The sequence below is a fragment of the Lepisma saccharinum genome, chromosome 5, assembly GCF_977018435.1.
Source record: "Lepisma saccharinum chromosome 5, izLepSacc3.1, whole genome shotgun sequence".
Taxonomy (NCBI): domain Eukaryota; kingdom Metazoa; phylum Arthropoda; class Insecta; order Zygentoma; family Lepismatidae; genus Lepisma; species Lepisma saccharinum.
In genome coordinates this window covers 2,462,263-2,488,977 of record NC_139233.1, presented here as the reverse complement: position 1 = coordinate 2,488,977, position 26,715 = coordinate 2,462,263, and the positions used below count along the sequence as shown (strand labels likewise).

General features: G+C 42.5%; 1 protein-coding gene across 4 annotated transcripts in view; it reads left to right on the top strand.

Annotated features, from left to right (window-relative positions):
* The window catches only part of MESK2 (misexpression suppressor of KSR 2), a 162,555-nt gene that overhangs the window by 33,985 nt on the left and 101,855 nt on the right, over positions 1-26,715 (top strand). The gene's annotated exons all lie outside the window — the stretch shown is intronic.

Sequence of the window (26,715 nt, the reverse complement as noted above, 5' to 3'; positions counted from 1 at the left end):
GCTCAAGCTTCCTTATGGTTTCAAACTTCACTGGGTCCTGCCTCACGCCTTGCGCGTCTATAATGTGGCCCAAAAATTGCACTTCCGGTTGAAAGAAAGCCGATTTCTCGAGTTTAATTGTCATTCCCGCATCTCGTAATTTAGTGAGGATCAGGTTTAGATGTTCAAAATGTTCTTCCACGTTTCTTGAAAAGCACAAGATGTCATCAACATACCACAGACAGAAATCTTTCACTTCGTCTCCGAGCACTTCCGCCATGGCGTTCGTGAAAGCTTGCACGCCGTTAGAGATTCCGAACGGAACGACGGTAAACTCATATAAGTTATCCTCGAATCCGAAGGCTGTATAAGGCATGCTCTGTTCGCACAAGGGGACCTGCCAGAATCCAGATAACATATCGATTTTTGAGAACACGTGTTTTCCATGGAACAGTTGTAGGGTGTCCTGTAGTTTTAATGTTCTGACGCGTTCCAGCTTACACCTCGTATTTAGCGCGCGAAAATCTCCGCAAATTCTGAGGCTATTGTCAAATTTCTTCACCACGAGTAGAGGATTCAAATGTACGGAGCGTGATTTCCTAATTACGCCCCACTCCAGCATCTGCTGCAGCTGCCGACGCACTTCCGGTCGATGTGTAAACGCTATCGGGTAAGGCTTACTGACAACTGGACTTTCTCCCTCGACACGGATTTCATGCGTATACTTCCGGCACTTTCCTGGCCTTTCATCAAGAACGACGGCATTATCCCTCAAAAGATTGGCAAAAACTTGCTTCTGGCTCGCTGAGAGATTCTCACACGAAGCAACTGCGGCGTGCAATCTTTCCTGTACTCCTTTGTCGCGGTCGACCTCCGAACATAAAGCGACGACGGGCTGGAACTCGCCCTCTTCTCCTGCGCATGACCTCCAGAACTCGACGTTGAACTCTTCGTCGCGATTATTCAAGGTTACAAAGTGTCGACCGATGTTAAGCACAGACGCATACCGGCTCAGGAAATCCATTCCTAGCAGCAGGTCCACGGACAATGACTGGACCACCAGAACCTCAACCTCAACGTGATGTTCATCCAGCGTTGCCTGCAGAATGGTGTGACCGAGAGGCCTCTCTCTCGCTTTGCCCGAGAAATCGATGAGTCTAAAGTCTCGTACGTGCCGAAGTTGTGGCCTGCGCACTCCCTTTGTCACGCGCCGCCAAGTTGCCTCCGAGCACAAGCTTGCCTCACTTCCCGTGTCTAGGAGCCCCATCACAATTTCATCACCCACTCGCAGTTGTACATGTGGCGATTTCGAAGGCCAGCGGTCCTCGTGACTTTCCTCGGCTTCTTCGTCGGCGTGGATCTCCTCGTCCAGCCAAGCGGCACGAATCCTGATCGGCGTGGTCTTTGTTACATCCGGGTGGTTCGGCTCAAGCGAAGGTGGATCAGGTGTAGTCTGCCCCGCATCCGAGCCCTGACGCGAGACTTTTATTAGTTTCCCGGATGCTGGTATCCCGACGGTCCTGGCCTGGGCGAACCGCGTCTGGAATTCGGCCTGGTCTCTTCTCTCGCTGGGCTCCGTTGCGTCCTCGCTCCACGGCGTCCTGCATCTCCCCGATCTGACTCCGGGCTGACCGACCTGCTATCCGCGTGGCGCTGATAAAAGCCATCCCGGACTTGGCCGTTCTGAGAGAAGCTGTCGTTCCTCCTTGGCGACGCACGAGTCGGACCTCCACGCCGTCTCCTGCCTCTGAACGGGCGTCTTCGTCGCGGTGAAGGTGGATCTTGCAGCTGGCGGTTCCATTCAGCCCCTGGAGCGTGGTGCTGTCCTCTCCATCCCTGCTGGACTAGATGAACGCGCGGGTGTTTATTCCGGTGCGACGAATCATCTTCCGGTCGGCGCCGCTTGCTAAACTTCTCACCCCTGGTTTTCTGCCTCTCCTCCTCGCACTGAAACAGATTTTCCAGTGTGAGGGACATCGCGTCGGCGTCAAACACGCATGCTCCATTGAGATGACGACGAATCTCGTGTGGGAAATGGTACACCAGAGCGGCTATTATCTCCGCCGTGGTCATTTGGGGTTGCAGAGACTTGAACTCATTGTAACGTTTCCAAAAGTACTGGGCATACGTGAGTCCTCCGCCCCTGTCGTATCGTTCGTTTCGCACCTGCATCAGCATCCTCTCGACCTGCAGGGGACGTTGAAAATAAGTGAGAAACGCTTCTTTGAACTCCTCATATGAATTGAAGTTCCCCTCGTTCCTGTCCATCCAGTTCTTGGCCCGGTCCTGCATTAAACCTTTCAGAATCAGAAGCCTATCCTCGTCTGTCAGGCCTAACTCACGGGCTGTAGAATTAAATTCCTCGAGGTACGTGGAAGGAAGAATTCTGTCAGCACCCGAAAATTTGTTGAAGTGCTTCCGGTATTCGGGCGGAAACAGAGCTCTCCTGGCGGACGATGGGTCAAAGTGTAAATTTTCCTCCCCCTGCTCGCGGCGTGGACTCAACCGTGGTGACGCAGCGTCTTCTCTTCGAAGGGGGCGGGGCGTTTCTGGAGCTCGCTGGTCGCTTTCCCCGTTCGAACAAGTGGCGACGTCGGCTGCCGGTGGTGACGTCAATCTGGGCTCCCGCGACGATTGTGAAGTGCCGCTGCTAGTCATGCTCAGTTGACGCACTTTCATCTCGAGGTCCTCAATTCGTTCGGAGTTTCCTTCGGCTTGAACTGAAATTTCTCTCACTTGTCGCCCCAGGGTGTCTATGCCACGGTCACATGTCGCTTCCAGCTGCACGCATTGTCGGGCCATCTGCTGCATACCTTCCTCTTGGTCGCGCACGCTCTGAGACAGTGTTGCCATCTGGTTTTCTTGCCGGTTGACCCGCGCGTTGGTATCGGCGATCTTGGCTTCGACACGGGATTCGCATTCCTGTACCCGAGTGACGAGTTCCTGCGTAATCGCCTCACCGGATGTACGGATGGTCTCCTGGAGGCGGTCTTCCGTCACTCGCATCTGGGTGCTGATGGCCTCCATCTTGCTTTGGGTGGCTTCCATCTTTGATTCTAGCGAGGCTTCGATTCCGCTTCGCGTAGCTTCCATCTTTGATTCTAGCGAGGCTTCGATTCCGCTTCGCGTAGCCTCCATCTTGGTTTCGAGCGAGGCTCCCATCCGCAGTAGCATCTCGATGATCTGTTGGGAGTTGGTACCACTGAGGCTAGCTGCTTCGTTGACCCGTTCTGCTTCTCCCAGAGATACCTGTTGCGCGCTGGTCTCATTGGCTTGCCACCCGCTGTTCGGTAGACTGGTTTCTTCAACGTCGCACCGGGAACAAACCTGTCTAGCTGTGCAGACATTTTCACTTTCTGGGAACTCCTCGCTGCAGACATCGCAAATCACCCTTACGTCACTCATGTTTAAGTTCTCGATGCGGCGGTTGCGCAATTTCATGAAATCAAATATTCAACCCTCGGTCGATTCTCAATGCTCGCTGACAAGCGTAAACGTGAGCGCTCACAATATATACCAATATATGTATTTAAACAATTCACAAACGAAAAAGATAAGGGCGGTCGATTCCCCTTTTGCCAGAACTCAACTTAACGCCTAATGCCATATGCCAAACAAAAATTTTAAAATGCCTAACGCCTTAAGTAGCTGCCCTACTACCTTAACAAAATAAACGCCTAATATCTCAATTACCACCTCACGTCAAAAATAACACAATAAAATCTCACAATGAAACACAGTTACATGACACCAAAATACGCCTGACGTAGCCCTTACAAAAACGACATATGCACCTGCACTGAGGGTGCTTTCGATTTAAAATATACCGGTCCCTGTGTTCGCGGCGCCAAAAATGTATATGCACCTGCACTGATGATGCTTTCGATTTAAAAAAAAACCGGTCCCCTGTTCGCGGCGCCAAAAATGTATGCTACGCCCTCCCTTGCCCGGGAAAACAAATGCTACCACTACCTAGATAGAGGCGGCAAAATCTCCCTCGGACAAGCGAAATAGCGTTACGGTCCAGGTTAAGTTCGTGTGTAGGAACCGGTGACCGACAGTGCATAGTGATAAGCCATATCGAATAAACACAAAGACATATGTACTTTCAAATAACCACCTCTTTACCTGTAGCCGGGAAGCGGCTAGCTGCATACCTGAAAATCACGGGTAGCGACATGCATACGAAAATGATATAGCCCAAAATTAACATGAAAATAAAAAGTATATTCTATTCATAACCAACAAAAATGGAATCATTACAGGTCCCCACACTTGCACTCTCACATTCTCTCTCAGATTCAATCCTCATGGGGTCATCGACACAAGAAATTATACATGACATGTACAGGTTTTATCACGACAAGCCCTAATTATTGCATTCTCAATTAATTTTATCTTACTTTTTGTCTAATCAGGTCATTTGTGATTTTGCTCCAGTGCTACTTAAATCCTAGCCAGCCCTTACTTAAGTTCACCTTTTGTTTTTTTTAAAAAAGAAACTAGTCGGCGCGGTGACAATACATTACTTGACCAGTATAAACAAAGGCGTCTCAACGGCAATTACATTCACGTGGGCGGACGCTTTCCTTTTACAAGACCTCACGCGGTTCCAAACATAACAAATAACCTCCGTTGAGCGACGCAAACATATACTCTCTAGCAGGCGGGACTTAAACACTTCGCCGCGACGAGCAATTCACATTACCAGGCAAATACTTTTACTAAATGATCACACATGCTGCCTGACATAGCTAGCATTGACACATAAAAAATGAACAAACCTCCAGTAGATTAAACAATTAAGTGGGCGGCGCTTTCTCTAATAGTACGCACTTTAAACAAATACAAAGGAGCACAAACAACAATAAATTTAAGACCATTAGAAAAATATCACAAGGAATAAGAAAAAATGACCTGAGACGAATAAATTACAAATGACAAGCGCGACGGGAGTTTGGTATGAAGTTCGAGTTGAGTGGGCGTTTTCTAAGTGTCGACGAATTTCAAGGGCGTTCTCTAAATCAATCGGGCCGTCACGTGTTAAGGTTCACACAGATGAATACTTTACCATCTCTCAGCTTCCGGGGTGCATCCTGGCGTCTTTATGGGCGATTGAAAACACATAGTATCCACGCGAAAGGTTACTTTGGTCGCGACGATGAAGATGCGAAAAGGATTCAAACACCTAGTTCCCCGACTCCTCTTCCTCTCGAGATCGGTGGATCTCCGTGGTATGGCGCGGTTCGGACGTCGCATCTGAGCGGTCGTTGTAGGCGTCGTCGGCGTCGTCGGGGCGTCAACATCTCTCTGTCGCGGCTGGTAGGCGTCGTCGGCGTCGTCGGGGCGTCAACGTGGCGGATGGTAGGCGTCGTCGGCGTCGTCGGGGCGTCAACGTGGCGGATGGTAGGCGTCGTCGGGGCGTCAACGTGGCGGATGGTAGGCGTCGTCGGCGTCGTCGGGGCGTCAACGTGGCGGATGGTAGGCGTCGTCGGGGCGTCAACGTGGCGGATGGTAGGCATCATCGGTGTATCAATAGGGCGGCGTTCGACGTTCTCTCTCTCTCCATGGCGGCGGATAGGCATCATCGGCGAAGTTTCTTCTGACATCTGGCGAATCGACGTAACGCCCTCATCTCTCTTCTTCTAGCCCGCCATAGTTTCCGGTGTTCCTCGTTTCTCAAAAATTATAAATGGCGTAAGGTAATCACGGAAACACGGTTTCGCTTCAACTTCCCCCAGCGGTTGAGGTAGGCGCACTCGTGTAGACTTACTGCCTATCACACACACTGGTGTTCGCACAACACAACCAAGTCCACTGTACACGAAGGTAGCGCGAAGGTGCTCTCGTTCCAAGAATCGCGGCAAAACTGTATATGGAGAGTTAGCACGGAGCTGCTCTCACTACAAGGATCGCGGTAAGACTGTGTATCGAAAAACCATGTCCTTCGTTTTATTTGGATTTTGAAAAAGGACGCTAGGCGCACGTTGGAGCGACGCTTCCGCAGAGGTTATTCCACCACGCTCTATTGTCTCCAAACTAGGACGGACCGTGTCCGAAGTTTACTCAGACGGATTAAGCTTCAGCCTCGCTGTCGCCATAGCTCAACTGCAACCGGTGTCCACAAACTGATCAATTACAACCGATTTGATCTGGCGTCCGTAATTGTTGCTTGATCGCGGCGAAACTCCACACATCCGTCCTTGCACACATGCCGCTGCGCTGGTATAAGTTTCACGTGAATCTGACCGCTGGAAACCGAGATATTTAAATGTTTGTCATTTCGGTCGAATTTCCTAAGCTTTAGGCGCATAGCGTGACCCTTCAGGTGCTCACCCTTAACACAAGCGAATGTCTCGTTCCTCCCGTCGGCTTGGCAAAAATCAAATATGTAATCTTACAAATGAAAACACTCAACACTTTGAATCGACACGTCTTTTTACCGCTACATACATGAATAATAATGATAATAATAATAATGACGGTAAATCTGACTGTCACATCAAAAAGGAACTTGCCTTGAAAGTTTTTGGTAACCGATAACATGTTCCAAAATTCTGATGGAGATCTGTTAGTTATTTCTTTTTTCTCCTCCTCGCTAAAGTATCCAGATAAACTAATTCATAAAATGTAATTTACCAAGATTGAAAAAAGTACCTACGTTTTCCCTCATTTGGCAAAATCTGTCCCTACGTTCCTACGCGGGCGAAATTTAGTGAAAAGTCCCTATGCGTAGGGACATGTCCCTACGGTTGGCATCACTGCCGACACGTGCAGTATGAAGCGCCCTCTCGCGGCTGACAACTCACCCAACCCCCGATAAGCTGCAGGCGCTGTCGCGACAACTGAGAATAAAGTAGCGATGACTAATCTAAGATTAGATATCAGAAATAAGGTGCCAGAAATATTTGTATTTGGGAGGACACCTTTTCCTGCATCCGTGCGACAAGGTACGTGCTTATTTCAATTGTAATTGTAACTGTAATTGTGAAAAGTGGAAACATTACAAAACAAGCGGTTTCTGTTACGGACTTCCTGAACGCAATTTGCCGGGACCTGTTGCATGAAGAGTCCGCGGAACGGCCGTCACGCTGGCGGTGAACGACTGAAATAACCTCCCTGTATATAACGGGTCTCCATGACAGCATAACGCTTTAGGAAGCCAGAGGCCCCAGTTTGAACCATAGTAAGGCATATAGCAATGTTTGTCTCATTCTCCACTCATTAGTTCATCATTCATCCTCATAGTAGCCATCAACCCAGTAGAAATTCGTCTTTAAATGAACGACACATACATACGTATTGATTTATTATTATTTCGTTTATCTGCTACTTCTGGCTAATCGCGAAGATGAGGATGAATCGTGATAAGATGAGACGGACAATCATAAACATGTAAGCACAACCCAATACGAGCTCCACCAAGGATTATAATGGCCACGAGTCCAGACGCCAGAGCCTCGCTAGTCACTAGTATGTCAAATGCAGTGGTATGAGTCCTGTCGAGTTGCATCCACGGGAAGCACCAAAATTTCGGTGTTGTGTGCGTGTGAATAAAACTATTATTATTATGAAATTACAGTTACGCAATAATAAACGTCTAAGCCGTATGAATGCAAATATTGCCATCAGTTTCAATAATACGAATGTCTATAACAGTATCCTTCTTATTTAATTTTTATTTAACACGTAGTGTTTTTTTTTTTTGATACGGAAGAAATATGCATCAAATTATGTCAATATATTGTACATATATTCAGGTAGTGTTGTATTTTTAAAATTTCCAGCAGTAGAATTTCAGCAACTTCTTTGCAGGGGCGACTTATTGTTGACAAGAATTAATTGAAGTTACTGCTGCATAACGTAATAAGTACGAGTATATTGCAAAATCATAGACAAAATGCAGTGGGTGGAGGATGTCTATGCAATTTATCCTAGTGGGGGAATTTTCTTTAAGAGGATTTTCTTAACTAGAGAGATAGCATTCCAAAACCTTTCCCTCTTTGAGCACTGCTGCCTCTCCTGTGAAAAAATCTTGCGGTCGTCCTTGTCAAATTGCGTCACTACGAGACAATTTTTTTTTGTTATTTTTGGATTGCTTTCCTGTAACTTTTACCTAATTGGAAGGCGAGGATGAGTAATGAATAGATGAAATATATGGACACCAGCAAAGGGACACAATGTCCAGGCGGGACTCGAGCCTTAAACCTTCGCTGGGTAGCGAGATCGTTACTGAACCAATTAACGTTCTCATCGATTTCTATTTTGAGGGCCTCCCGGATGGCGTAGTGGTGGCATATAATCGAGGGATCCCGGGTTCGGTACCCGGTGGAAGCACGTAGTGGTTCGGATCCCACTTTAAACTGTAGGTACAATTAGCCTCAATGTACATAAACTGGACTTAAAACGCCAATTCAATCAATCTGTTTTATTATTTCACGTCGCTTTTTGACATATAGAGCAAACTAGGGCAATGAAATGAAAATGAAAGATGAAATAGATAAGACACACAATGATACACACACATGCCTCAACCAAGGTTCGCTTCTGAGTTAAAAGAGCGTTACGCTAGCGATTCCTCCAGGTAAGGGATATACGATAGACGATTTGACGTACACCGAGGGGGTTCATACCTGCAGTTGGAAACATTCAAATGGAAAGTAATTTCTTCCACTTTCCGAAAGCGACATGGCTTTCATTGTTCGGTATAAGCCAACTTCGAGGCACAGATTTCTCCAAGATGTCAGAAAAATCTGCAGGTCCAGTAGTAGCGATCAGGTATTCGTTTACAGAAGTGCTTGTGCTGTTTGTCTTGAATATTAAAGCGAGTAATTTTAGGTCGTATTACGTTTATTCGGTGTCTGTACCATGAATAAGCGTGCCAAAGGTAAACATTCTTGTGCTGTTGCAGAGTGTACCAATTGGGGCTTTAAGGAATCTGGCACCACATCTATTTCTATTTTGAGGGCCTCCGCGATGGCGTAGTGGTGGCGTCATCACCTTATAATCGAGGGATTCCGGATCGATACCCGGTGGAGGCACGTAGTGGTTCGGATATGGAAAAATTCATTCAATTTGAAATTGTGTCTGCATCCTTCCATGGGTAAACTGTTTCCAAGCAACATAAAGTTATGGACACTCTAAAGACAGTACTTCAGTCAAAATTTCCTGAAGTTAACGAAAAGATTATTTCCCTGTATGTCAGAACAAGAACTTTTATTAGAATTCGACATTTGAATAAACTAATGAAACTCAAGTCCATGGAAGCAAGTGCAGCGAGAAAAATACGACAGTGGGTAGCATCGTCTTCAAAATCATAAGTCTCCAGGAAGGGTAAGTTGTAATGAATTTTTATTCTTACTGATATTTATTTCCGCCTCGGCCTCCACCGTATAGTGATTGACAAATCACATTGCTAAACCAAGATAGAGGCCAGGCCTATTGTTCATGTATTTGTTATTTGACGTCGCTTTTTTACCACTTTTGGTTAATCGCGGCGATAAGTGTTGATCACATAAAATTGATGAAAGGGCAGGCACAAAGAACATCAATGCCCACGACGTGACTCCAAGTCGGGAACTTCAGTGATGGGATTCAAAGTCGAACACGCGGTTGACCAGATTCGCCATCGAGCTGGCACGAGTTTCCTTGAATTTATTAAGGGATTACGCTTTCCCACGACATTGCATTTTATTCATTTATTATTTATTTATTAAGTTCTAAAAAACATATTTTGATGTTACGGTTTTTTAAACACAAATCAGTCTAGGTAGAATATTTCTGCAATTTTACCATAGTGTAAACTTTAATGTGAGCGAAAGCATGTGTGCATCACTAGTTAAAGATTTTCACATCTACAAAAATAAAATATCCAAAACCCATTTCCACCTCACTCAAGGATTATGTTAATTCAATTCAAATTGTACGCGGGTTCAGTGCCATGAATCTAAACTTTACTGAAGAGAATGAGATTGGTTCATAGAATGTATCGCCGAAAATCAATTTCGCTGATATCCCGTTGTCGCTGTTCTATTTTCATTAGATACGAGCTCCAATTACCATTTTAATCCTTCGTTTTAAAAGTTATTCAAACACAAAAATAGTTATTGGGGGTCATTTTAAAGTTGTTTTTTTTACTTCATTACTGTCTTCATTTGATTTTTTATTTTCTAAGAATTTCGGCGGTCTGCAGCACCTTAAGCCCCCCCCCCCTGCGTACGCCAGTGCTTGCCACACTCATCTAGCCTACGCTCCCATCAAATTTATCATTTCACCATTCATTTTTATTGTTGCGGTTACCCTAAAAACGTAGAAAAGCGACGTCATATAACAACAGTGACAGCGACATCCTATGTGTATATAAATTATAATGAACAAATTACACTGTGTAACAAATTTACAACTTTTTTCTCTTTCCGAAATGAATGCAACTGTTTCCGATAGAACTTGTCATGCTGATTACAGTGGTGTAACTGAAATTCCTGTATCAGCCTTAGATTTCGAGAAATAATAGTTGAAAATTTTATTATGGAATGTAAATGCTATGCTATTTGAAGCACTGCAGGACATGGGATGTAACGAAGAATGAAACTACAAGTAATTCTTTTTTGAAATTACACAGTACAAGAAGCAAAGATTACAATGCTATCGATCTACATAAATACCAGTACCGGTACCGAAATAAATACCCTGCCCGACCCCTGTCCCACATCCCTAGCTGCTCCCTTATACCACCCTGAGTCAAAGGTACCTACGAACGCCTAAATGGAATTAACATCAATTCAAGAACTACAAATATATATTATGAACAAAATATGTTATGTATTACACCAATAGGTATCAGAAGTAACAATATTGATCAAATTAAGTAATGTACATACATCCAAGGATGATACATAAAGTAACATGTATAAAGATGTTCAAGGTAGTCTTATCGGCGCTTCCGTTTGTACTGAGCACTCTCGTTTTCTCGTTTCAAGCTTCAACAATAGTCAGCTAACATAGTAATCCCACACTTTCCCTTGTACCTTTCTTGCAAGACACGAATGGTCTGATGAAATCGTTCACCATGTCCATCTGATACTGGTCCTAAGTTTTCTGGGAAGAAATCTAAGTGACTGTGTAGATAATGAAGCTTTTGGGACATGTGACAACCCATTGCATGAAAGCTCAGTAGCAGTTCTTCTACAAGTTCGGCATATTGTTCAGATTTTCGGTTTCCAAGGAAATTTGTTATCACATTCTTCAGTGCAACCCACGCTCTTTTCTCATTTTCATGCAGGATTTTGTCGAATGTTTAACGAGATCTCTAATCTGTTGTTCGACGAAGATTCCTTCCTTTAACTTTGCATCTGTGATATGTGGAAATATTGTCTTTAGGTACTGGAAACCACCACCCTATTTATCTAATGCCTTCACAAACACCTTCATTAATATTCTGTCCAGGAATCATCGACTTTCTTGTGGGCCAGTGTTTCACACGATAGTGTTTCTCTTTTGCCCTGCTAACCCATTCACACAGAAAACAACAGTGTTTTGTATATCCTGACTGCATTCCCAAAAGCAGACCAAGAACCTTAAAATCAGCACAAATGTGCCAAGGATGATCCGCATACTTCATTCTGTCAAGCAAGAGCTTCATATTTTGGTATGATTCTTTCATACCTACAGCATAGGTGACTGGAATAGCAGGGTGACTATTGCCATTGTGTAATAACACAGCTTTAAGACTGACTTTCGAAGAATTAATAAATAAACGCCATTGATTCATGTCATACTCAATGTTTAATGCAGACATAAGTCCTCACACATCTGAACAGTACACCAAACCTTCGTGACAGCTGAAAAAAATTCACTAGATCACTTCCACGACAGCGATACATTGTTATTTTCGTGTCCTTTCCCAAAAGGTTGCAACCTTGTAGTCTGGAAGCTAATAGTTCAGCCTGTTATTTGGACAATTGCAGATCTCTCACGAGATCATTTAGTTCTGCTTGGCATATTATATGTGTTTCCTTTGCGTTCCCCACATACACAGGATCTTCACTTCCTTCACTTTCGGATTCACGTTCAGTATCACAGTCACTCAACGTCCAAGCAATTGGTGGCACAGGAACAGGTAACTCATTAGTGTGGAACAGGCCTAATAGCAGAAGGTACACATGGATAGTTGATTGACTTGCTTGTTTTTGCGGTTATTCCACGAATGTTTGTTAAACAAAAATAACAGTCTGTGGTGTGGTGTTGTGGCTCACGCCACACCATTGGCACGGCTAATAGTATTGCCTTGTGTGTTCCGTTCAACCATCCCCGAAGGTTCACAGCACAGGATTTACAACACACGTGTGGAGCCCATTTTTAATCCTGGTCCCCGACTTTGCAGGAAAAATACAATTCATAAGCCTTTTTCACAGCAGGTGTCAGGTGAGTAACATTGGACTTAACAGTCACTGTCACAGAACATGTTTGGGTTATTTACACAACTTCTTGGCATGATTTACAATAAAGATACATCAAACACATATAATGTCAGAACCGGAGATACTTGTCACATCCGAACAGGAATATCTAATAGTCACACGTAGCAACAAACTGAAATCTTTGTGCTGCAAGTCCAGCTTTCAGTACCTTCTGAGCAGTACATTAACACTGTGTGAACTCGTACAAGAGTTCTTGGAACAGACAAACGTCCAGAACAACAATGAATAACAACACACAAACACACTCTCAATAATGTACCACCAGCTTCTGATACGGATTTTCTTGCAGTGTTGCAACTTCACAAGAGGAAGTGTTGCCACCTTGAAAGAGGGAAATTTCGTATTTTAAAAATCCCTTTTTTCCCCATTTGCGGGAAAATGGAGGCTGATACAAACAAATGCACTAGTGCTCCTACATCAGGGTACCAAGGGGTATTATGGTCACTACATACCATCCAGGAAAGAAAACCTTTGTTACACAGTGTTATTAATAACAAACATCTGTGAAAATTTGAAGGTGTGAGGGATAATAAGTATTGGTGTGGTAGCGAAATATTTAATACGTAAAATTGCATTTATTTACCCATACGCAACTTCAGATTTCAATGTAGAGGCGCTATAAGAGGATAGTCGTGATTACTTTTTGTTTGATTTGTATAACGCCATTTATTGTATTTGCGTGCTGTAAACTTCTTCATATTATTGCCTAGGTCTTATTCCTTGCGTTTTGCTTATTATTCTGCCTCAAACGGTTAATAGAACCAAGATATGGACAATTAAAAATGAAAATATTTCCCGTAAGCTTCCATTGCTACGCGAGCCTCACCCCTTGACAGATCCCCTTGGTCACGTCAGAGCTCGTTGCGGCTTCTGGCCAATGGGAGAGCTCCGTGTCTCGGAATGCTCTTCCTAATATACTTCTATATTCCTTGAGTCGCCCCCTCCCGCGCGACCCCTCTCGTCCGCGCGTTCATTGGACGAAGCACACATCGCAACGTGCGCGCAGGACGCGTTCGCGTTCTCTTACTCCAGACATTCCGGAAAAGGAATGTAACTATACTCGCACGAGAATCTAACACCTTTTACGACCTGAGTCATCGTCGCCTTGTAATCAAGGAATACCGGATTCGATATCAGGTGGAGGCACATAGTGATTCGGATCCCACTTTAAACTATAGGTCCAGTCCCGATTAGCCTATCTTGTGTACAAACTGGACCTAAAAACTGAAACTCAAACTTATTTCGATTTGCGGACAACCGACCTTCACACGTGCACGACTGAGGCGCACTGAACGATTATTTTATCGCGAAAAGCCCCTTTGAAGATACCCGCTCCCCCTCACGGCATTCCTGAAAATTCCGGCTTTATCTACTAGGAGCGTCCTTTTATATTTTTGCTACCGTGCTTTGTATCACTGAGACAAGAGATAGTGCAAGTCATATGGCACAAACGAGGTACAGGGTGTGCGAAAAGTATCCGAACGTCAACATGTTCTTTTGCTCAAGTGTTGATTGGGGGTACATTGTACTTCACTGTACATTCGATTACAGAGTGGGATTCGTAAGTATTACCAAGCAAATTGTTCTTCATCATGTTTATTCTCTTTCTTTGACGCAATGAGAGTTTCAAGAATTGAAACAAGATACCAAAATAAGCTGTTGACAATCTGTACACCAGCAATCATAAAAATCCATTTCTTAAAATGACGTAGGATGCAACAGAATAATGTTTGAAAAAAAGACGTGGACAATTTGTGCAGCAATACTTGTGCGACCTACTGTATTGTCACGCCTGTTTTTACGTCCGCGGAACAGTGCTCGAAGTGAGGGGGGGGGCATGATATCTGTCCAGCTAGCAATTTTTTTGCAAAGCACCCCCCCCCCTCATGTCACCATGTTAAACCATAGGAGCTAACTCCAAGGTTCCACCAAACATCTCCCCAGCTAACATTTTCCCCTTTTCAAGGGCTGCCACGGACATTGGAATCGAATATACCTGCAATAATATACAGGGTGTTTCCGTGACCTGGAAAGGTGTATGGTGACCGACCAAGCACTCGACGACAAAAACGTTGCAGTAAGGAAGAGGAGTAACTTGGGACCTAACTTTGGTGTGGCAGAATCGAACTTCGAATTTAACTTTAAGGGGGCAGAATTAATTCAAGCCCATAAAAATATCACCAGGACTATTTTGATAAAAGACTGTTATCTACATTTGCAAAATCATAAGAATCTCGTTAATTTGCTCTTCAGGTTCCAGGAAATTAACAAAAGTACCATTAACTTGTAAATTTTCATAAATCTGAAAATTGAACATAACTTATTAACATGTACACAACCAAGTACAGATTAACAAGTTATGTTCAATTTTCCTGTACACTCGAATGACTGTATTTCCCCCCCCAAAGAACGTATGCCAGGAGGAAAATTCACAGTCTTCAAATATTTTACCAAGGTAAAACCAAGTCTTTGTTTTAAGTTTACGTGGTTCAGTTGTTTGTTCATCCAGCAAACAGAGGACATCAGTGCCATCTGTTGCTTTAATGTTTAATTACAAGATCTTTGGTATGCTCTTAAATCAAGAAAAATGATTAGATTTGCATAAAATATCGCTCACGTACGATTCCACGTTCCTCATTCTTTCCAGAACCGAAAGTAATTAAATTTGAAAGTCATTTTTTGGAATACTCATTCCTTCTATTGTATTCTCGACGCTCACCAGGGGGCCGTAACTTCAGGCAAATTTTACTCCAGAGCTTCCTTCGGCAAGACAGAACCAGTTCCAAGTGTGTTCCCAGTTCCCCCAGTTCCCCCTTTATTACTTCCGCCTCGCGACGCGAGATGGCAGTGCAGTGCCACGCAATGGCCGAGACATGTAAATTCCACGATGGAATATTGCCATGTTGAGGTCACATTGGAGGTAAACAGCGAAATATTCCGGCATAGGATAGGGGCAAAAAGAATAAGAAGGGAGAGCTGAATTTTCAGCAAAAAAAAAAAGGCAAGAAGCAAGGAAGAGGGGAGAAGATGTGGGAACAAAAAAAGATTGTATCGAAATTGTTCGTAAAAGATTCAGATGTCGTTCTCCATAATCTGCATACTCTAATCCGGCGATCACGTGGTTCCTTCTCATGATATGTTGCAACAGTGTTGCCAAATATGTTATCTGCATTTGCGTTGTTGTTTTTTTCATAATCTTTATCGTCTTGTCTCGAGATCCACTCTACATTAGCAATGGTAATGAGACGGACATTAAAAATCAAGACAGACATCTTCAAAATCGTGACTAGACGGAAACATGTTGTCCGAGAATGTGATTCGAGACTTTGGTAAACAAAAATATGTACGTAGTATTCGAAAATTTCACAAAGGAGAGGGCCTTTTTAAAGTTTGCTTAGCTTTTATTTTGGATTGCCGCATTTCTGCCACTTTTGACTAATCGCGACCATGAGGATGAGTGATTATATGATGAAATTGATGAAGGGATACTCAGTCACAAAGAACACCAAAGCTTGGGACGGGATTCGAACCTGAGACCCTTATCGTCCTGGCGCGCCGTGCTAAGCACTCCACCACGGAGGTCTGCTCCAAAGTTCAACTCTTTGCAATTTATACTATATATATATATATATATATATATATTCACTTGACGAAACTCTTGTTACAATTTTTCTTTCCTTCCGGGCACACTATATATTTTATCAACGTAGGAAATTAAAATTTTATCTGAACCGAACACTTGACGTTCAGCATCACATTGCAACCAGTACTCCTTCCATTGTTTGCGCTTTTCTTAATTTTGAGCAAATCTTGTTCTTATTTTCAAATAGGTGTCGTTTCGCGACTGCAAATCTGTTCACAAATGTTAAGGCTCACTTTACACGGAAGCATACTTTTTCCTGTAACATTCCGGTAGCATTTGTGATTGCGATGGAAAGCGTGCAGAGAACGTTCTATATACAGCACGAAAGGCGTACAAGATGAGTCAGTACTCTGTGTTTATAATTGAAACAACTATTTTATTCTCCCATCCGTGCACTGTATTCACTATAGAGATACTTCTAATAACCTTGCTATAGAGTACATATTTAAGCAGTGCCATTGATTTGTACCTAATGCCTTTTTATAGGAAACGTTATTCCTTTTGGTTGATAGTTATCGCTTTTTAAAAATGTGAAGTGATGCATTGTTTACATCTCACTAATCCGTCATTACGTGATTGGTTATGCTACGAAAAATGCTACTCTATCCCTGAGAAATGCCATTGTATGTGCCATGAGATCTGAAATGCTGTAAGATTTTTCACTTTACACGGGATCATTTTGGTCATGGCATAAATGTTACGAAAAAACTAAGGAAAATGAGTTCGTCTAAAGCGGTCCTAATTGCAACATTTCACTTACCACGTTTTAATATATAAAATTAAAAGTAACAAATAAAGAAATAAAGTAAACTGCATTACATGACTACTCTTATGAGAAAAATAGCACACTTACCGATTGCACCGTCACCTACGTTTCACACGACTTGTGTGAAACATTCAGTTTGCACCACACTATGTATTTCAGTCTCCACGCTTTGCGACGCTAGCGCTCCAGTGGCAGTTTGAATCGCGAATGTGTCATTCCTGCCCTTACAAACAAAATTCCAGCAAAAGCTTTTTTAATCCACCGGCACTTGTGTACCGACAATGCCGCAAAGGAACAACTGTATTTTCGTACTTGGGGGGAAAACATTGAATTGTTTGTTCAAAGCTTAGAGAAATCATGAACTACAGAAGTCCACGTCGCATTCCTTTGTTCTTTTCCTTCACAACAGATGGAGCAGTGTTTGCTAGTTATCAAATTTATCCTACTGACTTAAAATCTAGTTCTCTCCTTGTAGATAATGTATCTTTCTGCCTTGCTATGTACAGTTTCTTGTTAATATAAGGTTGTGGATCTCTCTGTGTGCAATGTCTATGGTTCTTCAAACAGATATTGCAAATTCTTCCATGTTAAGATTAAGAGTCTGTTCTTATGAGCTATGTTCTCCATTTACTCTTGAAATTTTTTAGCTTATTATTTTGTCATATCTTAAAAGGAAGTGCGTTATTAACTATGGTTTTTCATTAAAAGTAATGTCATGTAAGCCTTGTAATGTAATGCATTTTATTTAACTACGTGAGCCGCTCCCTAAACGAAAATTGCAATTTTTCACAACGTAAACTTGAAGGCCTGTCGAGTCATTGGTTAAGTCCATATTTAATTTCCTCTCCATGGTTATAATATATCGCCGAAGACACGAAAATGCACTGAAAGTGAATTTATATGCATTAGAGGAAAGTATTTTCATGAATAAAATTAAAACATTTATGTATTCAAATTCAAGTATATGACTATAAATCATTTCGCAAAATTTAGGAATTCTTACAACGTAAGATCGGTTTCGAGAACATGCTGTACAAGACACCAATATCTTACATATGCATCATCAATTTTTCTGAGTGCCTCTTCGATGGCTTAGTGGTAGCGTCGTCGCCTTCTAATCAAGGGGTCCCGGGTTCGATACCCGGTGGAGGTACATAGTGGTTAGAATCCCACTTTAAACTGTAAGTCCAGTCCCGATTAGCCTCACTGTGCATATACTGGACACGAATTCAATCAATTAATCATTTTTTCTTGATTATTGGGGGAGACGTTTCCACCTGTCCACTGCTAACGACGTCATTGAGGTTTACGTACTGCATTTTTTCAATTTCTGAAGAACTTGCTTATGCACGAAGTTAATAGCGAGAACGCTAGATGGCAGGGTAGTCGTACGAAGCTCTTGATGCCATCTTGCGGAAAGTCCTAGAACTTCTACCACGAAGGTGAACAATTCACGTTCTACGCAATCTTGTGCAACTGGAAGAGAAAGTGTCGAATGGGAACGAATGACCTGATTGCCTTGTAACAGCAGCAGGGAAATTATAGATTGTTCAGCGTCAGAATAAAATGGGTTGTTTCAATTTATATTTAGGGCCAGTTGCACGGGTATGTGTTGTGCACAAGTGTCTATTTTGTAAAATTTCTTGAGTTACCAGCTTTTTGCTTGGAGGGGGGGGGTGGGGGGTGCACACTCAGTGCCGTATTTGTGATTTCATTTTTCGGAGGGGGTAGATTTCTTTTAGGTATGCATATTTATATGTGTTACCAGTTAGTAAAATCAACTATTTCCTTCCAGTTCTAATTACCTAAGAAAGATATTAAATCTTATGATAACATTTAGCCTTAATTTAGAAACAGTATTTTTACATTCTAAGAAAATCCAAACCCATACACAAAGAGAACTATTGAACTACTATAACGCCTAGAAAAACTTTACCAAATATATATTGCGCGTTCAACTCAATGACGGCTTACGGCGAGAAATGTGATCCACCTACCTCCAACAAATAAAGATGACGCAATCAACTCATTTTGCTATGGCGGTAGGCTTTCGTAGGATTTTATTTTTTTTTTGTCAAGAGAACAGAGTAACGGCGTTACTTTGGAGGCTTTCTTGTAAAACCTCTGCTTCAGACCCGAAGTAAGATTCAATTGTTTTAAAGGTTAATTAACTGTTTTCCCGAATCTCGGTGGTGTTTCTTCCTGAGTTAAGAAGAGGTATACCTTATGTTTATAATTCCATTCTCTCTCGCAAGGTTTTTAATGTTTTTCTTCTACCGGGGATATTTTTTTGTAGGGGGGGGGGGATACCCGGCGCATCACCACCGTTAATTCGTACATTGAGTACCAGGTGATCCATACTTTATTACAGAGTTTTCATATTTTCTGACGTGAATAAGATAATATCTTATTTTAATTTTCTTTTGGAGACCGTGTAACTGAGTTCACTGCAGCTGTGATACGGTTCTGCAGGTCGCCCAGAGTTTGTGGTAGAGGTGGTACGTACACGGCTTGTTTGACATACTCCCACAGGAAAAAGTCACATGGTGTGAGATCAGGAGATCTCGGGGGCCACGACAGAAGAGCCAGGTCTTCATTTCCTATGCGACCTATCCATCGATGAGGAAGGGCTTCATTCAGAAATCCTCGAACAGCACGGTGCCAATGGGGCGGAGTCCCATCTTGTTGAAAAATGAAATTTTGGGAATCTTCATTGAGTTGAGGAGCAAATGTTCCAACATGTCGAGATACGAAATCCCGGTTAAAAAAAAAAAAAAAGGTCCGTAAATCTTTCTGTGCGATAAGCCACAAAACACATTTACCTTTGGTGAGTCTCTCTCATGTGGCAGTGTGGCACGGGGATTTTCCAGACTCCATATACGAACATTGTGCCTGTTCACTCTTCCGCTAAGGTGAGACGTCGCTTCGTCACTGAACACTACGCGTGGGAGAAATGTGTCATCGACCATTTTGTCTAGCATGTTCTCACAAAATTCAATACGCTTTTGTTTTTCACTCTCGAGAAGCGCCTGTCCAAGTTGTAAGCGGTATGGTTCGTACAGTAAACGGCGTCTTTGGAGACCCTGTCCTAGGCACTGGAAAGGCATGCATTGCAGCCATGTGCGTCGGGAGGAAGGGGATCGGATCCCATCGTCAACCCCCATCGTTCATTTGGAGTTACGAGCTTGTTTTTGTTATTGTTAGTAACATAAATAAAGCTCAGTTAGTATTCAAACAGCAAGTAGAAACTGCGTTAGACCGAAAAATATTTAACCATTTAATTCAAAGAATAAATGCTTCCACAGCTTTCAAAATTCCAATAAAATAGAGTTTGCTTTGAGTGATGATGTTCTGTTGTCTCTCCCAAATCCTCCTTGAAACTCACCGACGGCTGAATTGTCAACAAACTGGGATTAAGCGATTCCCTATCACGTCACGTTATCTGGTTGTCATGCGAAGGGAGACAGTCAAGACAGGTCATGGTCCGTTACGCCGCCTGTTGTTTGGCATGGCGGTCGGCCTTGCGACAGAGCAGAAGAGGCACATCGTTATTAAAATCTCATTGCAGTTGTGCACGAGGACGTAATCAGGACCAGGGTGACCCTGTTTCAGTGATGTGCAGTAGACTATAAGTTTACGTCTACATGCGTTGTCTACACGTAATCTACGCGTAGATTACATTGGGTTTTAGTTTACATAGACTACGTAGACAATTAATTTTCAAGGGTTTCATGAAACGAAAGTGACATTTTCAAATATATTGATTCCTAACGAATGGAAAGAATCCTATTTACAACAAAATTTCTCTTCTCTTCTATTATCAACTATGGAAGAAGATATATAGTATGCAAATAAACAACAACAGATGGCAGTCTTGAGGCAAGAGTGGTCTTTTTCCCATAAAACACTAGAATATTTCCTATATTAGGTTTCTTCCTAGGTGATAAATTGTTCGAATTTGGAAGTAAGAGTATGAAAAGTTCTCTTCACACATCAGCAACTGATACGCAGTATAATTTTATTTTAATTCCGCGGCGCCCTTTGCTAAGTTATCACCTTTCGCCATGTTGTTTACATAGATTATGTAATCTACGTGTATAAAATAGTCTACGTGTAGAATGTAGAGTATCGCTGTTTACGCGTAGACGCACATCACTGCTATATGCTGCCAACTCGAAAATCCAGCGGCGTGACCAGGAATTTTGTGACGGGGTCCTATATTACCGTAAAGAGAGGGTTACCTCAGGGGTGTATTCAGCCGGGAGCAAGGGTGGGATATTTATTTTGGTTCCTTGTGCTATTTACGCTGAGAAGTAAAATAAATGTTATTCCCTTTCAAATACCGCATTTACGTATAAGACGCACTTTTTGCCTTTAGAAATAGGTCTGAAAAACAGGGCGCGTCTTGTACGCCGGTACGTAATTTTTTATTATCTTCATTTCTGGAAATTTTCTCTGTTCTGAGTCAGACGATTTCTCTCTTGCTTCCTCGCGGTGTGTGACGAAGAAGATAAAAATGTATTCCTTCCTTGTTAGATTACGAAAGTTATTTTTTGAAAGTAGACATACATATTACTTTGGATTTGAGATACTGTATAAATTATTACAAATTCTGTGATAAAACTTTTTCCTAAAAAAAAATGTTTACGAAAAATGGAGTGCGTCTTATACGCCGGCAAATAGGGTCATTCAAAATAAAGCATTGCCATAATTTCCTCCCTGGGAAAGTGTTCTTTGTTTCAGAGGAAAAAGTATTGTTGTGGTCCTAGCGACCAGTCCTATTTTGCTTTTTTGCCTGTAGTCAGCGTTTTTAGTGATCTATTATTACTATTATTTAAGAAAGTCATGCCGAAGTTGGGGTTATAACCCCCCAACTGCACTTTGGATACGCCATAAAACCTGGGAATGGATTAATATGCAAATTGGAGAAACAATCAGGATTGAAAAATATTCATACAGTATTTTTTTTTCTATAAAACTACCTAAATGTTTACTCTAATAGGGCCTGGTAATAACACTTCTTTCTTATATAGATTATATACTTAGCATTGAACTTATACAATATACGTTGTTTTGTTTTTTTACACCACTTCCCTGGATATGGTGTTCGATGTTTTCAAGCCGGTCCCCGTGGCGTAGTGGTTAGCACATCGCGCTATGACGCCAGGGGTCCCGGGTTCGAATCCCGTCCTGGACATGGATATTTGTGAGTGTCTATTCATCAATTGCATCATATCATCACTCATCCCCATCTTCGCAAATTATCCACAAAAGGCGAAGTAAGATAAAGCAAATCAGTCAGTCGACGTTTTCAAAACCATCATCAAGAAAACACGAGCATCAAAAGAACAGAACAGACGTTTGTTTATGAAACAGAAAATAGATGAAAATATAAAACGGAAGGAAAAGAATAGAAAAAGAAATAATCTACAAGAGGAGTAAAAAAAAAAGTGAGAAAAATAAATTGACTACAGGCCACGAATTAAGGGAGCAACTTTTGATCATCAATTAAGTTTAACAATAAGAACATATTTATAATTTTGGCAACTTTTTATTTTCTGAAGATAGTAACTTTGACATCACAATGACAATTTTATCTGTTTTCCACATGATTATCAATTTGAGCTCCATTTAAATCAATGCAAGCTGGGAGACGTAAATGGCTTCCCTTCTACATGTATGTTCGTGGCTCACCAGATTGTTAAGTTCTGAAACACTTCCGGTTGGATCAAATAACTTGTTGATTCTATAGGTAGTATCACTTTTAACTGCCAGAGGTCCACATTCCTGCAGCATTCGCCGCTGAACTTCAGCTACACGTTATTGGTAATGGAAAATAGACGTACTACACATTCGACATGCTGCTCAATACTTATGCGACTTGCTGCCGTTCTAAACAACATCCACTTCTTCCGTTATGTTGGTTACATTTTACATACGCATGAAGAAAGATAAAAAGGAAAGCAAAATACTAGCTCAATTAATACAAAAGTTACAGTGACAAAAGGTGCCCCCTTAATTCGTGGCCACCCTGTAGAAAAGATTAGCAAAGTAAGACAATAACAATGTGGGAACAAAATTATAGATTGAGATTTAGGCACATACTTAGGATGATTCACTTTCTCACATTCCGGTAAAAACAAATCTAATACCAAACCGAGTTTTTAGTTCTTACATATGAGGTGACAAGCACACAGGGCGTTGCAACCTTGCAGCATAAACACATTGAACTGTAAGGTGCGTTCGAGCACACAAGTCTTTGTACAGAATAAACTTCCGAGACCAATTGTACATTATCGAACTTTGCATATCTAAGACTAGGAAATGTCTGCTGGCGAGGGGCAAGGACTTCAATGGAGACACCTTTCCAGAGAGTCTTGCATAAACATTCGTCCAAGTGGCTTTTCTTTACTCGTTTCCTGACAGGCAAGGTCAACTGGTCCCTTTTTTCTAATGCTGCAGCTGCTACGTTCTCTGAGTATGCAGAGACTGGTAGAGACGTGCCAACCAGCTGATATTCAGAAGTTATGTAGCTTAGGTGCTGCAGCTGCCTTTAGTAAAGCCCGAATCACACGGAACTGGATTACCAGTAGGAATGCCTTAGTTGTTAAAGGTCCAGGAACCTATATATTCTAATGGGTTTTATTGGGTTCCGCAACAGGACCGAAACCCTTTTTTTCTCGCACAATTTAAATTCGGTCCAAAGTTGCGTATTGTTTCATTTCAATACGGAACTTGGACTGCATTTAAATTGATCTGGAGAAGGATTCCTGGATCGTAGAAATTTATTTATCTTTGCGTCTGACTGTAAAATATGGCACCAATAAAATTATACCGTAGTAAAGTATTAATTAAATAATTACACCTTAGCCGGTATTCGTTAGCCTACGAGAATTTGACGTCAAAATCAATCTTTACCCCCCGACTTATTTCAAGCTGGCGCCGTCACTGCTGTGAAGAGGCAGGTGTAAACGTACTATAAATATGAATGCACTGTGCTTTGCTACGTAGCAGATGCAGGGAGGCTTTTTAAACTCGTAAACAAAAGCAAGAGCTCAGGACGTAAGCTCTGATTCACCGTACAAGGCCTACTTGCAGTGGTGCAAACCCCAAAGACAAATTAGTTTCTAGTTCTCTTTTTCTCTACCAAACTTGATGCAACATCCTCTGCATTTTACTATTGAGCTAGACTTTTCTTCCTTTTTCTTAAAATGTTTCCGAAATGTCACTGTGAGGCGGATTCATAGCACAATGTGCATAAGATGGCACTGTGATGCAACCTGTAGATGCGGACATGGAGGCTATCAGAACAGAAAACACCCAGAAATACGACACTCATAGCGAGGAATACGCTACGGGGTGCTGAAGCTTAGGCCGCCATGCACGTATTTTTTAAGACAACAAAGTCAGAATATACGACGGAAAAATCTTACACTTGGAATTTTCTGTTTCCCAAAGTAGTAGTAATAGTACGTTTATAAAGAGGTTCTTCAGACACTAAGATACGAAATATTATTGAATACGCTAAACTTTTTTTAAAATCAGAAATGCAAACTACGAACTATATTTCTTTTAAATGGGGCTTTCTTTGCTTTCTCATTTATAGGATGTAGGGGTGCCCATCCCCACAAGGCCTATGACGCACTCCCCCCCAAAAGGTAGAACATTCCCTCCAACCTTATGCCGAATTATTTACTCAAATTATTTTGGCGCGTCATGAAACCTGCCTGTGGGCACTCCTGGTAGGATGTGAATATCACAAACCATGGCATAAGAAGAAAATATCGAAGGACGCCAGTGGCGGCGATTGGGTTCCAAAACTAGGTGGGACAAGGTGCCAAAACTGCGGGGGGGGGGGCAAAGACAGTATATTTTCCTTTGTAGATAAGGTTTAGCATAGTGCGGGGGCAAAAGTTGCGAAAAATGGGTGGCAATTGCCTCCCTCGCCCCCACTAATCGCCGCCACTGAAGGACGCACATAAAATGTCGGTGCTTGGTACTAAGGGGGCCGCCAAACCAAATCCTGCCTAGAGCGCCAAAATATCTACGTAGAAACGGGGCTGAGATATACTTTATAAAAACACAACTGCAACTTGGCATGGATAATATCGAAATGTACATATTGAAAAACTCGAACAAAATCCCAATTATCTCTTTTCGTTCATGGCTTTTTACTTGGAATTCCGTCATGTATTGGATGTGTGGGGCAGGCCCGTAGCCAGGCAGGGGCCGGGGGGGGGGCTGACTCCCCCCTGGAACTGCCATCATCCCCCTTGACATTAGGTAAAACTATTTTGTATAATTTATTTGCAGTGAAGTGTGAAAATGTAGGCAGCTCACAACTTTAAATAAGGGTGAATTCACAGAACACGAACAGCCGCTATAACATTCGCTCATCTTGTTTATGAGCTGAAAACTAAGTAGCTGCAAGTATTTTAGAAGATTATCTAGACTTTGTAAGTTCTTTCATAGGGAAGGTTCTTTATCTGTACCTTCACTGTCCCTGTTGAGACGTCCCGTTTAGACAGAAATCTGTGACCTTGATGTCATCATGCAAATTCCCTTCGCATCTGCATCAAAGGCCAACAGCTCCCAAGTTTTGGGAACGAAGGGGAGTTTCATTCCTTCGGCCGGGGGTGGAATGTACTGCAGTAGCGGCTCGTGCCTAAAATAACAGGTGAAGAAGTACATTTATAGGCAATGAAAAACAAATAATAAGTGTCAGTGGGCCCTCCACAATTTAAAACGTCTTTTTTTGTCTTTATCCGTCCATCTGGAAAATTGTGTCTGCCACAAATTACACACTAAGTCATTTACTGGGTTCATTGTACAAACCACAGCTCAAAACATGAACACAACACACGATAGGAAACACACATGCGGAACAAGATCTCGCGAGAACGCAACGTTTTTGCCACAACCACTGTATGCAATGTTTTCTGTCGAAGAGAGAACTGCTGCACCTAGATGGCGACACCCGTTCAATTCCAACGCTAGGTGACGTCACCGTTGCCATGACAACCGGGTAAAGTCTTCCGCAACCTGGCGGCGTCTGCTCTTGATTTGTTTATGCTACGACGAACTCTTCACGTGCGTAGCGCCGAGCGGCGTATTATTTGAGTATTATCGTGTGCGTTCTGCTGGGAAATAGTTTAATTTAACAAGCAAATAAAAAATGTCAATATTAATTTGAAAATTAGGTGAAAACATCTGCACTTGGCCAGCCGCCACTGATGTACTGTAGGCACTGTGATTGAATATTGTGCACTTTTTGTGTGATATAAATATCTGTAAGCAGTATGGTGTGTGTAAGGGATGATTTCAGTATCAGCCAATTAACACTTTAAGAGGTGATCTAAAAGATGGAGAAAAAAGTAGTATTTGTATGATATTTATAAATTTTATATGACTTAATGACCCCCCCACATAATTTACCTTCATTAAATACTGTTACATTTTTAAAAAATGGGCTTGATTTACAAAGCCCCCTAACCCGTGAGCCCCTCCCCCCTGGAGATCACTTCTAGGTACGGGCCTGGGATGGGGTCAGCGTCCCAGGTTCGAGGCATAGATTTGTCCTTGTTTGTGTCCTATCATTCATTTCTTCTTCATCGTCGCGCTTAGAAAATATCCGAACTAGAAAGAAAGAAACATACTATCTGCCATAGCAAACAGGCCAAAGATGGAAGAAAATTTCATTTATCAATTTTAATGCTGTTCAGTATATCCATGTTGGGTGTTTGACCGTCATTTACGCAAAAGAGTCGGACCTTGTGGCCGAGTGGTTAGCACATCGTGCTGCGACGCCAAGGTTCCCGGGTTCGAATCCCGCTAGGGCTTGGTTGTTT